Below are 15409 nucleotides of genomic sequence, written 5' to 3'. Positions count from 1 at the left end.
AAAGAAAATGCTGCTAACATGGCGGACTTCGTGATGGGAAGCACACGGGGATTGAAATTGAGATTAAAAAAAATGTACAAAATGATGTAAAAATAAACATATTATAAAAAAGAGTAAAGAAAATGCTGCTAAAAAAATGCTGCTGTAAATATATTTGTGCATGCTTTGTGGTAGATAATATGCAAAAAGTTCTCTGTACCCAAGTTAAATAATGAATTCAAGAGAAACTGGTTTGAAAGAGGATGGAAAACAAGATAAAGAGTTGTTTGGTGTTTTTAAACTTTTGACATTTCATTAGAAATGTTGAGTAGGCATTTGAGATGTTTGTAGTTTTTAACTCCACCCATCTTTGTTTTTTCCTGGATTGCCTCATTCAGGTATCTCATCTTTCCCTTCTCTTGTAAGTCTTTTTTAAATTATTATAATACCTCAGCATAAAAATTTCTTGATCATAATAAATGTCAGATTTTTTACCTTCAGTCTCAGGCAGTCATATACCAGAGATGTTTTTATTTTCATAGACCAGAACCACAAAGATGCATTAAGCTAGCTTTCTGGTTCCCAGGGATGATATAAATGAAAAATGTGGTGATGATATAACTACATTATATTAGCAACATGCATTCTTGAGAGCTGTTAGCAAGAGAAAGAAAACCAAATCAAGAAATAGGGATACAAATTAAAACAAATAAGCAAACAAGCAAGTAAATAAATAAACACAGCACTTGTCTGGGACCATTTAGATTGGAAACAGCTTTAGTTATTAATAGTCCCAGACAAATTCAGCATGTATGGTAGCATAATTCTGTAATTGGTGTTCATGTTAATTCTAAATAATCTTTCTAATTCATTTGAGAAGGTAAACAATGCACATTTTAGAAAAATCGGTGAACTCTTAACAATCTAGAATCACTTTACTGATCATTTTATTGATTTACAGTGAAACTATTCGAATGGATTTCTTTGTGGTGTTTTATCTTTAAGCTAATAAAATAAATATATTGATAACAACTGAAAAGTCTATGGGAGAAAATGGGTGTTACCTATTTTTCTGATTGACTAAATTGAAAAATGAAAAGTTGGAAATGGTTTTTCTATTTTATTATGAGGAAAAGGATATAGGAATAATGAAAAGAAATAGACAAGCATTGATTATTTTGGGGTTCATTTTGATACAGATGACTGCTTCAAATTTGGTGCCTTTGCTTTCACCTACTGCTTCCCAGAGCCTAGGGTCAGGGGAACAGAGAGCACTAAAGATCAAAATTTGACGTAGGAACTGGTAAATGTCTACTCTGGGGACTCTTTCCCCACAGAGTACTAGAAATCACTGCAGAATTATAGTTTCTTACCTGTTGTGGAAGAAACCGTTGAACAATAGATAATCCATGATTAATGAGGTGACATATTCAGAAAGTCAGGTTTAGAATGTTTTTAACTTCAAAACTAACATGAAGAGGTCCATATATCCTTTGCTTACCCCCTAGTGGTTACTCCATTCTACGTGTAGTACAGTATTAAACTAGAAATTGACATGGGCACATCTGTGCCACAAACATACATGTAGACTTGTGTAAACCACTGCTCGAGATAGATTCCATGACCACAAAGAGTTTCTTAGTGCTACTCACACACCTATCTCTATAATTTTGTCTAAAAATTTTAAGCATTTTATAAATGGAATCTTATATGTGGCATTTTTAATTCAGTCTGATACTCTGAATCCTTTCAAGCTGTGTGAATCAATGGTTGTTTTTGCATTTTTGAATAGGATTCTATAGTGTATACAAACTATGTACCTTAGTTTATTTAACCTATTGAAAGACATTTTATTTTTCCAGTTTTTGTCTCTTGAAAAGGAAACTGATATAAAGCATTCAGGTTCATTTATATGAGACAAATGTACAGAAGTGCTTGGTTACATCTAAGTGTGCATTAGATTTTAAGGAAATTTCAAACTACTTTCCAACGTGTGCCATTTAACATTTTCACCAGCACATATGTGATCCATTTTCTTCGCATTTTTTCAGGTTGTCAGCACTTAGTATTGTCACTGTGTTTTTACTGTGTCTGTTCTAGTGTGTAGTGGTACCTCAACATTTCCTCAGTGGCTCATGTTACTGACTGTATCTATTGATATGTTTGTTTGTGATCCAGATACCAGTAAAATATTTCTTCAGTTTCTTTTCCCATTTTCCAGTTGAAATTTTTTATGGTTGAATTTGGAGATTTTAAAATGTATTGTAGATAATTCCTTTGTCCCATATATGGTTTGCAAATATATTCTAGTTTGTACCATGCTTTTTCATCTTCTTAGGATATTTTACAGAGCATTTTCAGTTTTCTTTTTGTGGATTATCCTTTAGGTGTCATTCTACATTTCCACCCTCCACTCCTTGTCCAGACCACCACCGATCTATTTTTGTATCTATGGTATTTGCATAATCTTGACATTTCATATAAATGGAATCATACAAAATATATGACCTTTAGTGTCTGGCTTCTTTCCCTTAGTATAAAGTTTACAAAGTTCATCATTGTTGTATTTGAATTAGTTCTGTTTAGCTTTTTTTTTTTTAGGTTTGTCAGTGATTTACATGTATATAATTTTGAAGTTATAATTTTTACACCATATGTGCTTCATTTATTTTTATGGCTATATAATATTCCACTGCATAAATAGTACTGTTTCTTCATTCATTCCACTTTTTTTGCCTATACTCAGAATGCCTTTCAGCCTTTCATCTTTCTAAAACAAGTTGTACACACACACTCGCGTGCATGTGTGATAGTGAACAGTGATTTATATTATAGTTTTTTTTTTTTTAATGAAAGTATTTGGAATATCTGTCAGGACAAATAGATATTTTTTATCCTTTTTCATGACTGTACATTGTTCAGTGTGACTAACCAATCCTAAACTGATAAACATTTTCTCTTACATAAAACGTTAGCAGAGCTAATGTGCAGAGCTCATTTTTTCTTCTTTTGAATTTTTCTCTTCATTGTTATTCATCATTCAGTCACTTATTCAGAAACATATTGATTACACTCTGTTCTGGGTACTAGATTGCGCTTAAAACACAAGGGACACAAGCATTAGTAAAATGCTATTACTGTACTCAGAGACTGTCTTAATAAAGAAGATATACCTATAAATAGATAATCATAATTCATTGTGATACATGCTAGAGTGTCTCATTACCAGACCTTGTGGGACAAGCACTATGTGGGGAGTGGGGAGGACTCAACAGAAGAGGAGACATTAGAACTGGATCTTTGTGAGGACAAAGGGAAGTCTACTGCCAAGAATAAAGAGCATTTTGATTTTTGAACTAGAATAGCAAGTCTAAAGAAAGGTAGAGGCATTAAATAGCTCCGGATACTTAGGAAATAGCAAATGGTTTAATATGGCCAGTAGGAAGTTTTGGGACGAGATTATATTATAGCGGAACATAAAGCAGGTCAAATAGACTATAAGCAGATTATGGCAATCTATGAGTGTCCATTTAAAGAATTTGGATTTCATTTTGTATATAATTTGAAATCATTGAAAATTTTTAAATCACACTTGTATTTTTTTAATTTGTACTGTGAATATTTTAGATCATGTCCTTTGCTGTCCCAAGTTTCCCTTTTCTGTTTTTTCTCTACACAACCACTATTTGCTTTCTATATTTGAACTTTTCTGCTAAAAATATTTCATAGAGTTCCAAAATATATTTGACATCTATTTTCTTTCACTGTATTTGTAAGGTTCATTCATGTTATAACTCATATCAGTCAGTATTCTGTTCCTTTTTATTTCCTGGCATTATTCCATTGCATGATTATGTCATACGTTGTTTATCATTCACAGTTGGTGAACATTTGAATTGTTTCTGATTACTATGACTAGTGCTGCTGAGGACAATGTGTGTGTGTCTTTATATAGACAAGTTTTCATTACTCTTCAGTACATTATCATAATAAAATTGGACTCGTGTTAAGTCTATGTACATGTTTACCTTTTTTTAAAAAAATATTTTATTTATTTATGTATACAAAATTGGGGTTTAGGCCAGAGGTGCAGGGGTGGTGAGAGGATTCACCAGAGACAGAGTGGGGAGCAGAACAGGCAGATAGACGAGGTACACTGCTGAGGGGAGCAGCAAGTGGTTCAGGAGAGGTCTGCCACGCCATGTGGTCACTTCCAGGGCCTGGGGTTGAACTGGCACTGAAGCCATTGCAGCTCATTTGCAGTGCTGTGTACTAACCTGTTGTGCCACGAGGGAGGGCCCTATGTTTAACTTTTAAGGAAAGTGCCAAACAGTTCTTCCCAAGTGGCAACAGCATTTTATGATTTCACCAGCACTTGGTATTTTCTGTATTTTTGATCATGAACATTCTAATGACTATGTGGGGAATCTCATTATAGTTTTATTTGTATTTTTATAATGACTTAGGGTGTTTATATTCTTTTCATGAAGCACAGTTATATTTTTAAAACATGGGTTTAGAGTGAAAGAGGTAAGGCTGGATGAAGGCTAGATGAAAGATTTAAGCCTAGACTAGATAATACAGAGAAAGATGGAGACAGGTTTTAAAAATGTTATCAAAATTATTAAATATAATAGATGAGTATAATATAGTATAATATAACAGGTAAAATAGAGGGAGGTAGCACTGGTGATCCCAAGATCACCAACTTTGTCATTGGGTAGATAGTGCTATTTGTTTTCAGCTAGAAACATGAATAGGAGTACGTAAGCAGTTTTAGTGCTCATAGATCTTGTTTCTTGATATAACACTGGCATATATACTTAATAGGACTATTTAATAGTTTGGAAATAAGTATCTAGTTTAAACAAAAGTTGCAGGTTGAGATACAAATTTAGGGGACATCATGTACAGGTAAGAGTTGACTTCATGAAAGTAAATGGTATATCCGTCCCTAAATCTTTGTGATCTACTGGATTACTTTTGGCAATTGAAAACTGTTTAGATGATTCAAAGATTTTAGTACAGTAAAAAGATCCAAGCTAATAAGATGGTTTTAGGATTAATTCATTCAAGCATAACATCATTTTTAGGACACATGTTGTTTTCATCTTTTAATGTTGTGTTCTTCATCTGTTGATTGTTCTCTTAGATTGTTTGCTTCCTCGTCTGAAAATGGCTACCATAGTTTTGCTTAACAAATTCAAACCCAGAGTTGCATGGGAAAAAAATAAGAATGTTTTTTCAACTACATGTTTTTTTTTTTTCATTAGCCAAGAAAACTTTTCCCAGAAGCTCCCTAGCAAACTTAGTCTCTCACTGGCCAGGACTTTATAATAAGCCACTCATTGGCAGGGGGAATGGAAATTGCCAGTTGTCTTAGACGCTCGCCTTCTTAACCTGGGATTAATCACTTTTTTGATACTCTTTTAGAAGAAATGTTTCCCCTTGCCATTTGGTTCTTTGCTGTATTAAGATTGGTATGGTTTCTAGATTCAGTTTCATATCTGGGTTTATTGCTCTTCAGTATATATGCTATCTATTGAAATTCTACTTTGTCCATAACTGTTAGATTCTAGAATACAGTAATGAATAAGAAAGTTTGTTACAGAAATATGTTTATGCAGAAGAGCACTGTAGTAGAATTATGCTGTAAAGTTTATTTTATACATTTGTTTTTATTAGAAAGGCCATCTTGGATTTCAAAATCTTTTATTCAGTTTATAAGTGAATTTTGGGAACATGTAACATAACCTGTTCATAAGTTGACCTCCTTTTTTATGCTATATGTGTTATATATTACATGCTTCATTACACCAATCGTGATAAAATAACCTAAATAAAACTGTTCATTTGAGTTACTTATTGCTAAAATTCTATTTAGCAATGAAGTAAAATGTTTTAATTTTCCAGTTAGTGTACCAAAGATTTTAGTAGTAATACCTTTGGGTTTTTTTTTTATTGTTTATTGTTTTGATAAATTTAGTTCTGGTACTTCCAGTGGTTACATAAACGAGGTTCTAATGTTTATAGCCATTTTTGCAGATACAGTGGATACTTATGGGTTTTAAGAACAGAGATATAAAAGATGAAGAGGGGGTGTGGAGTAATGGAGGGAAAAATACATAGTCTATATGACTAATTTTGTAAATACTAAAAAACCACTACTTTTTTGACATTCTTGTACTAACTCAAAAATACAAATTTTGTCTTAGACTGTTTTTTTTTTAATATTTATTTATTTATGCATACAGAAGTGGGGTATAAGCCAGAGGTGCATGGGTGTTGAGAGGCTTCACCAGAGACAGAATAGGGAGCAGGACAGGCAGATCGACAAAGTACATTGCTGAGGGGAGCAGCAGGAGAGTCAGGAGAGGTCTGCCACGCCATGTAGGTCACCTCTAGGATGGGGATCGAACTCACACTGAAGCGGCTACAGCCAGTTTGCAGTGCTGCATCCTAACCCATTGTGCCACCAGGGAGGGCCTTTAGCCTGAGTTTTATCCAAAGCATATTTATGCTATCCTTTCTTATAAAGTAAATCTTACTTTTATTCATGTATGAATTTATAGATCTCTGTTTATAGGACTGTAGCACTATATAGAAAAGTTAGGAAACACTTTATGCATTTGGTTTCTACTATGTAAAGTGTCTTTGTGGACCTGTATTATTGTTACAGGGCAGGGAGAGGAACCTCCCTCCCCCAAACCTGCCTGCTCTAAATAGGTTTTGCTGTCTGCCACATCAAGACAAAACATGTAAGACCTTTAATGGAAAGGAACTTTAACACAATTAGTGTGCAATACAGAAAAGACAAAGAATATAGTTTCTTGATAAAACAAACCCATGCCCTCGTGGGTAAAAGTCACCCAAAAGGGGTTGTCCAAAGCAAAGCCTAAAAGCCTGCCACATGTCTAACACACATTCTGGCAAGAACCCTTAGAAAAGGGTCAGGAATGGCTGGACAGGTCTGGGAGGAAAAGAGCAAAATCAAAATCAAGAGAAATGCTGCCATAGTGAACCTCCCCATGGGTCTCTCATCCACATCTGTTTAAACCAGTCCTGGGCCAAGAAACAAGGGACGCTTCTTCACATGTGTCTGCTCCAGGTGCTTCCCTCAGGTCTCCCTCTGGCCTCCATCCTGTTCCCTTCCTCTTCAGTCTCTTCTCCAGATTCCTCTCTTCTCTGCTCTGCTCCACCTTCCTTTGGGTGGAGCAGGGAACCTGGAACCTCCCCTTTTCCTGGGGACCACCCTGTTACATTATGAAGCATACCCTGGCCTTTGATTTTCTTGTGTTTAATTCATATCATACTAGATTTTTCTTAGCCAGTCTTAAGGCCAACCTTTAAAAGTGGTTTTCTATAGTTTGTGTTTTATCATATTTTTGTATGTGTGCAAGAATGGAGGGAGGATAGATGATTCTAAGTCTAGAGCCCTTGAAGATGGTATATTTGAAGATTCTTGTGGTACTGTATTTCCTTTTATTATGAACTTGAAACTTTTTTTCACACCAAGAAAACTGTAGTAGTGATGTATTAAAACAGTGGCTGCTGTAGTAAACAAGTAGTTTACATGTTAATTTTACTTATTTTTGATCCATGTTAATATCAGGTAGAATTAGAATCAGGCTGTATGTTTTACATATGGTCATTTTGATAAAACTTTATGAAAATAGGTTAATCAGAATTTTATGAATCTTTATGAATTTTATGAACCTTTAATCAGATACTTTATGAAAATAGGTTAATCAGAATTTTGTTAAATATAGTGGTAACCTTTCTTCTCTTCATATGATATTATGGAAGAAAGACATTGTTGGCAAAGAATGACATTGGAGGAAAATCTTTATGCTATTCCAGAAATGGAAACAGAATGCATTTACTTTTTGATTAGTATAAGGGAAAATTTTTTTAGGACTTTGAATATCTCAGGAACCAAACAAAACTAAATACCAAGCCTCCATTCCTGCCTTTTTTTTTTTTTTTTTTTTTTGCATGATGAGCTAAGACTGTCACAGTCACTTGAATACCCCCAAAAAAAGTTAGGGACCTGCTCAAGTTTTCAGTAACTAGTGCATTGCAAAAAATGTTCAAGACTCTTAAGTGCAAGCAAAGCATTACTAATTGCTTTCAGGGTCAGTCTGTCTTTAGTTTGACCATGAAAGATTTAGTATGGTTCTATGGCAGGCAGCCCGTCTGCTGAGTTAGAGACTCTAGTCTTTAAGAAAGGCTGCTATCTGATATGCTAGATAGGTTCAGGTTGCCCCAGTTTACATGAATTTAGTCATTATTGCCAAGATTACTAAACCTCAGTGTAACACAAATGATATTTCTAAATGGACTTGAATACAAAGACATTTTGACCTTGCAGTGGGCCATAGGTTTCATACAACTTAAATTTTTTGCATTTTAAATAAGAAAAGAGAATACTTTGTTATTGAAGCTTCAGTTAAACTATATATTCAACAAAATCATTTTTTTCTATTTTTATTTTTTAATTATATAATAGTTTATTTTTACATCATTTTATGCCTTTTCCCATCTCAGTTGTAATCCCCTTGGGTTTCTTCCCATCACCAAATCACCCAAGTGCCATCACCATATTCCATTGCACTTCCCTCCCTCACCGTATTTGATCCCATTGCCCACTCCACCCGCATAAAATGTCTCTGGTATATCGTTGTTCATTATTATTATTATTATTTTCTTCCCTGGTCCTTTATACTCTGCTATGAGTGAAACCATCCGGTATTTTTTCTTTCCTTTTTGGCTTATTTCACTAAGTATGATCTTTTCCAGCTCCATCCATGTTGCTGCAAAAGGCGTTGTGTTTATTATTTTTTGTCAACAAAATTATTTGAAGATCTCTAAGTGTTAGCAGCATACTATCGTTAAATTAAGATTTTTAGTGATGTCTATCTTGTAGGTTTATGAACCTTGTTCCTTAAAGCAGCAAGGTGCGTAAGTAGAAGTTTGAAATTAGAGCTGCTTACAGAGGCTTTGTGAAAAAATGAAAACAAGGATACTGACTAGGCAGTCATATTTTTGTCTGAGTAGGGATCTGAATATTGTAGAATTGCAAATTTAAGTGGTGCTTCTATTTTTCTCTATTTCTATTTTTTGAGATGTGATTTTTTTCCCATAAATTAAAAAATCAATACAGAAATTTTGCATGTGAGTAATTTTTCCAAAGAGCTACTATTACCTTTGCTGAAAATATTCATGTTGAAAATATTCAGAAGGGGAAATATCTTTGGGCAAACTTTGGGGAAATGGCAATGTGATAGATTTCTAAAATACTGTAGAACTTTTCATTGAATTTATATTGAAATGTACAATTTTTCCCAGGATAAATGTTTAGAATTCATGTTATTTTGACATTTTTTTTTCAGCTTTAAATAAGTTCTTTTGTTGTTGTTGTTTTCTAAACAGATTAATGAAAATATGCATCAGTGTAATACTGTCTTGGAATTCATGAGATGGAAGCATAGGTCAAAGCTGTTTGGAGAAAATTGGAAGTGCAGTTTCATCTAGCTACCTCTCTGAGGTAAGGGACACACTTTTAAGAAACAAGTTAGAATAATATGAAAATTTTCATTTCTTAATTGAAAATAGTCCTTTTATATAATTGTTGCAACCTTATTTTAGTTTCTTTAATTCTCTTCCTTATGAAGTCAGAAATAGTTCTAATATTTCCCTCTCCGTAAAATGGTGACCCTTTCAAGGAGTAAGACGGGTTTACCTATTCTTAGTTTTGCTTTATTTAATTGTGGAAAGTACGTATTAAATCATTACTATAGGAAGCAGAGTTCAGAATGGAAGTTTATTTTTAAAATGAATGTTTACATTATTCTAAATAATAGAGCTTTGAAATAAAGGTTTTGCTCATTTTCTTACATCATTCTCCTTTTACCCTTGCAAAACTGTTACACTTGATTTTTTGAGAAATACTTTTGACTTTCTAAGTGTCTTAGAAGTTTTCATACTCTGATCACTTTAGTAGTAGCCATTTTTCCTTTTCTTGAAATTCTCTTGGTTTCTAAGATCTTGTGCTTTTTTCTTTAATTATACCTGCATAATTTCTTTTCCTTATCTTGCCCTCTTAAATTCACATATAAACTATTTTTATGTCTCTCCTAATCTCATGACTTTAACAATTACCTCAAAAATGATCTCTCACATCATGATATTAACCACCTCAGCTCCACATGTTCACCTGCTTGCTTCCTACCCATGTTTCTGCTTCTGTTACGGACCCTTTTTGTTAACCATACTTAGTGCTGACTGAGTCAGACTCCTCATCTTTTCTTTCTTGCCCTCAGAGATCAGATCTTATCATTTTTTACCTCAATAAAATACTCTGACCTTTTCACCATCTCTTTTTTATTAACCCCTTCATCATCCTAGTTTAGGTCCTTATATTGTGTTTCTTTGGAAATATGATGGATTCACTTAACTTTCCTCACTTACCACCCCCCTGCATGTTGCTGACATCTTGAATTTTGAGAGACAGTTCTTCCTGTACTGTCAGAGACTTTTCAGTGACCCGCCAATGTAAGGACAAAGTCTTAAAATATTAAAACCTTTGAGCAATATAGCATTAAGAGAGTGACACCTTTGCCCACACCCATCTATTTCTTTTCTTTTTAAACACACCTAAGACACTTGCTCTGCGCCAGGGACTGTATTAGGTGCTGAGAATAGAAAAGGAGTTCCTTGCTTTGCTCTCCAAGAATAGCTGTTTTGAGCTGAGTATGTAAACAGTTAATTCCAATGCAGTTTGAAGAGTGCTTGTAACATTGAAAAATGTATTGGCATCAAGCATAAATACTCCGCCAACATATTTACAGAAGAGAATTGTTAGGGAAGCAGATAGACAAAGTACAATGCTGAGGGGAGCAGCGGGCGGGTCAGGAGCAGTCTGCTGCGCCATGTGGGTCAGCTCCCTGGCTAGGGTTCAATCTTGTGAAGTGGCTGCAGCTAACTTTGTAGTACTGTGCTTTAACCCATTGAGCCAGGGTGGGCCCTAAAAATATATTTTATCCACATTATAGGGGTACTTTGGCATCACAAAGTAACAGTCATCATTTTTCAAGTCCAGTTGAATTCAGGTTTTCTGAGTTTCTTTCTTTTTCCCTCAGCAACATCCTTTAAACTCCATTAAGTTTTCTAAGTTTAAAGAAACTAAACTTAATGTTCTGCTACGTTGTTGGTATCTTAATTTGTTTACATATAACAGATATTTTTAAACATTATTTTCAAGGCATATTGAAAGGGAGGTGCTGAAAAAAAAAGCAAAGTGTTGTTCATATTTCTTATGCTGTAGTTTTAAATGTTATGTAAGATTTAGTAAAGTTTAAGAAGTTAGAAAGTATTTCTATGGGGTGAGTGATTCAAGAAAGAGATCAAAGAGAAAAATGCAATGTGTTTTTAAAGCCTAGTTCTAGCAGTCACTGTCACTTTGACTTCATTCTGTTTGCTACAAGAGAGTCCACTCAGTCTAGTTCATTTTCATAGGAATTAGGTTCCACTTCTTGAAGAGTATAAAAGAAATGTGTGGCCACCATGACTTAGTTTACTTCTTAAGGGAACGCTAATGGATTGATTAGTACAATTAATTTATCCAGTAGCATAACATAACAACATGTCCTTTAGGAATATTCAGTAATTGCTCTTATATGAGTGTGGTGCATTTGGAAGCACAAAATGGTGCAGCTCCAGTAGGGACTACTAAAGTTACCATGAGACTCCTTCTTCTAGAGTCCCAGCCTACAGATTTATTTGTTCAAACAAGAATAGCAGCAAAGGCATCTATTCAGATTGATTTATTGTAGCATTGCTCATGATACCAAGGTGTGGAATTGATCTAAAATGTCCATGAGCAGGAGAATTAATAAATATAACTGTATAATATACATAAAGCATACAATTTAGTGATGAAAATGAATTGAAAGAAGCTATCTGTGTACATCATGGGAATCAATTACAATGTTGTGAGAAATAAGTAAATTATACAAATACTCATAGAACAATACAGCTTTGTGTGTTTGCGTGTGTATTAAGCCTAACAATATACAAAGCAGTGCTGTTTGTTTTTAGGGATACATGCCATAGATAGTAAAAGTATATAAAGCCAGGATGTGTTGAATACCATGTGACTGTTGAATCAGTATAGCAGCTGCCTCAAAGAGAAAGGAAGTTACTTGAGTGGTATTTGCCTGGCTTCAGTCAGCACATAGGTAATTCTTACATGAAGTCAAGTATTTTTTAACCTGAAAAGATGTTCAGATACAGAGTAAAGAAAATAAAATATAGGTGCTTCATCTACAGAAGGAAAACTCTTCCTGGTTTACAAATGCTTCACAATAATAAGCAGGAGTTTGTAATGTTGCAGCTTGTCCTTCATAACAGCAGGTTTGTAAGGCTTAGTTTCCTGTAGTTTGTGACCCATGCTTATTAGTGATATGCTTTTAACACCTTATGGTCTTATTGACAGCCTTCGGTCATTTGGAGTTTATATAGAAGTGTTACACATGAACCTTTATTTGTCACAGCTTTAGGACTGCAGTTGAGTTTAGATATGCTTTGAAGTTCTTTTTGTCAGACCACACTGTTCATACCAGAATAAAATAATTGTGATTTTTTTTCCCCCAAAATTATTTAACTTGCCTTATTTATGTGTTTCTGTAAGAATATAGACCAAGCTATTGTATGCCTTAAACATTATTGTTGCTCTTGGGAAGCAATGTTTACTTGAATATGCCTTCTTAAGATCTTTAATTTTACATCTCAAGCTTGAGTAAATGGGGGGAAAAGTAGAAACATTTCCTCACTGGATCTTAACATAAGTCAGTGTTTGAAGTGAGCAATTGGAATTGGATAGTTAATTCACAGTATAGCCCTTTTGGGAATGCCTCATTTGTAGATGAAAGTTAACGAAATTGGCATAATGTTTTCATTTCTTCCACTCTATTGAATCATTCCTTCAGCAAATATTTATTTTAGCACCTAAATACTGTTCTAGGTGCTAAAAATATAGAGTGAAAATAATAAATTTCCGTCTTTGACATTGGGAGCATGCGTTCTGGTGTAGGTGGTGGCGGTAAAGAAAGTAAGTAAATTTTATATCAAGTTCCAGGATTACAAGTACTTAAGAGGGAAGAAACGAATCAGAGAAGGAGGATGGTGGTATACGGGATGAAAACAGATTTATGTTTTATTATTAATGAAGTACCATTGTTTTACATCTTAGTTAATGTTCTGACATGTAAAGTTTCTCCTCTCAGGTGTGGCCATTGTTGCTCTTCCAGCACAGTCCATTGTGCTCCCCTCCTGCCCTTGGATGCCACAGATTATAGTCAGTTTTCAAGGGCTGGTTTCAAAGTCTTTTTTTGACCTTGTTTGATTTCTGTGTACTCCACATGTAAGTGAGACCATCCAATATTTATCTTTCTCCATCTGACTTACTCCACTTATCTTAATCCCGTCAGCTCCATCCATGTTGCTACAAATGACGTGAGTTTCTCTGCTTTGGTCACTGAATAGTATATTCCATTGTATATTCATACTGCATCTTGATCCTTGCATCTAGTTGTGAGCATTTCGGTTGTTTCCATATCTTGGCTATTGTAAAAAGTGCTGCAGTAAATACAGGACCTCAAATCAGTGTTTCAAGTAAGTGTTTTTGTGTTCTTTGTGTAGATTCCTGAGAGTAGAATTGGTGAGTCATGTGGCGATTCCATTTTTTAGTGTTTTGAGGGAATCTTCACACAACTTTGCACAGTGGCTGGATCAGTTTATTTTCCCAACAGTGTAATCCAGAGGAGTCCTTTTTCTTTATGCATTCTCCAGTACTGACTGTTTCTGATTTTTTTGATCTGGACCATTGAGAATGGTTTTAAATAGGGTGAGCCAAAACACAATAAGAAAGGGATAGTTGAGCAAGCACTTACAGGAAGTAAGGTAGCAAATCAAAGTCTTGGGGAGGAATGCTACAGAGAGAGGGGACCTGCAAATGCAAAGGTCCTACAGTGGGTCCATGCCTACCGTTTACAGGAAAAGGAAGTCAGGAATAGAGGGGTTGGAATCCTTGGCCCATAGTACACACGAGTTGGAGTTATGTGGGCCATTATAACATTCAGGTCTTATTATGAATGAGTTGAACAAATGAGTGATATAATCTCTTATGTTTTTCATTATCACTTTGTCTGCTGTGTTGAGGATATATTTTAGATATACATAATGGCAGACACAGAAATCAGGCGGCTCTTTCACTAATCTGGGCGAAAAATGTTAGTGGCTTGGACCAGAGAGGTAGCAATGAAGGTAGTGCAAAGTGTATTGGTTCTGGATATATTTTGGAAATAGAACCAATAGGATTTGCTTACAGATAGGATATGGAATATAAGAAGGAAAGAGGGAATGGTAAAGAATAATTCCAAGGTTTTAGATCTGTGCAGCTTAGAAAAGACAGACTGTTAGCTAAGGTGAGAAAAACTTCAAGGAGTTCTGGCAGATTTGGGGGGAGGTGAGAGGAGAAAAACCAGGAGTAATTACATAGCTGTTGATAACATTAAATTAATTTTCATACTACAACACTGCTTTAAAAGTGACTGAGCAGTTTTTTTGGCATATGTTATCAAACAGCTTTTCTAAGATTATTTTACTTTACTCATCAATATGTAGTGATTTATGTTAATCTAATCCAGAATGCCTTTCTCTTCAATTGTTTGTGTTTGTATGTGTGTGTTAATTTTTCTATTAGCTGAAATATTTTTTATTGTAACAGAAAAACTGACTCTGACCTAAAAAAAGAGGAAATTTATTGGCCCTTAACTGAAAAAAGTCACTAAATCATTCAGGCTTTGGGCAAGATTGCTTGAACAGCTTGTTAAAGCCTCCAAGGATCTGGATTCTTTTAGCCTCTTGGCTCTACCTTCTGATTCCTCTTCTGCCAGTATCTTCTTGGGTTGCTATTTTCTTACTCATGTGCAGTCTGAAAGAGTGACACTGTCTCTTCAGGCCCAAGAAAAGCCCGAGACTCTTAGACCAGCTCACCCCTCACATCATTAAGGGAAAAGGATAGGCTTGGCTTCTTGTAGGACAGAGCTTCTATACCTGGAGCTTTGGGAAAAACTGTGTATTCTAAATTTTTCAAAAATTGTAAATAGAGAAAAAAGTAGAAATGGTTGATCTTTAAATTGTTTTTGCATTGCTCAAGCACTGCATTGTTAAAAATAATATAAAGTTTATCTTTTCATCATTTTGTGCATTTTTTCATCTTATTTGTAATCCTATGGGCTTCTCATCACCAAATCACCTATATGCCATCACCATAGTCCAGTGCATTTCCCTCCCCCACACTGTTTTTGATCCCATTCCCCACTCCACCCCCATAAAATGTCTCTGGCATATAGCTGTTCATCATCAT

The 15409-nt window shown here is 34.8% G+C and overlaps 1 protein-coding gene across 2 annotated transcripts in view; it reads left to right on the top strand.

The window, feature by feature from the left end:
• The window catches only part of BMPR1A (bone morphogenetic protein receptor, type IA), a 90563-nt gene that overhangs the window by 45000 nt on the left and 30154 nt on the right, over window positions 1–15409 (top strand). The window contains exon 2 of one of the 2 annotated variants that reach the window (XM_004680679.2): window positions 9412–9526. The exons of the other annotated variant lie outside the window; for it this stretch is intronic. The gene's annotated coding sequence lies outside the window, so the exon portion shown is untranslated. The remainder of the gene's footprint in view (window positions 1–9411; window positions 9527–15409) is intronic. 2 annotated transcript variants of the gene reach the window in all.

This window comes from Condylura cristata, unplaced genomic scaffold (assembly GCF_000260355.1).
Source record: "Condylura cristata isolate star-nosed mole 26May11 unplaced genomic scaffold, ConCri1.0 scaffold00011, whole genome shotgun sequence".
Lineage (NCBI taxonomy): Eukaryota > Metazoa > Chordata > Mammalia > Eulipotyphla > Talpidae > Condylura > Condylura cristata.
This window is presented reverse-complemented; position numbering and strand designations above follow the sequence as displayed.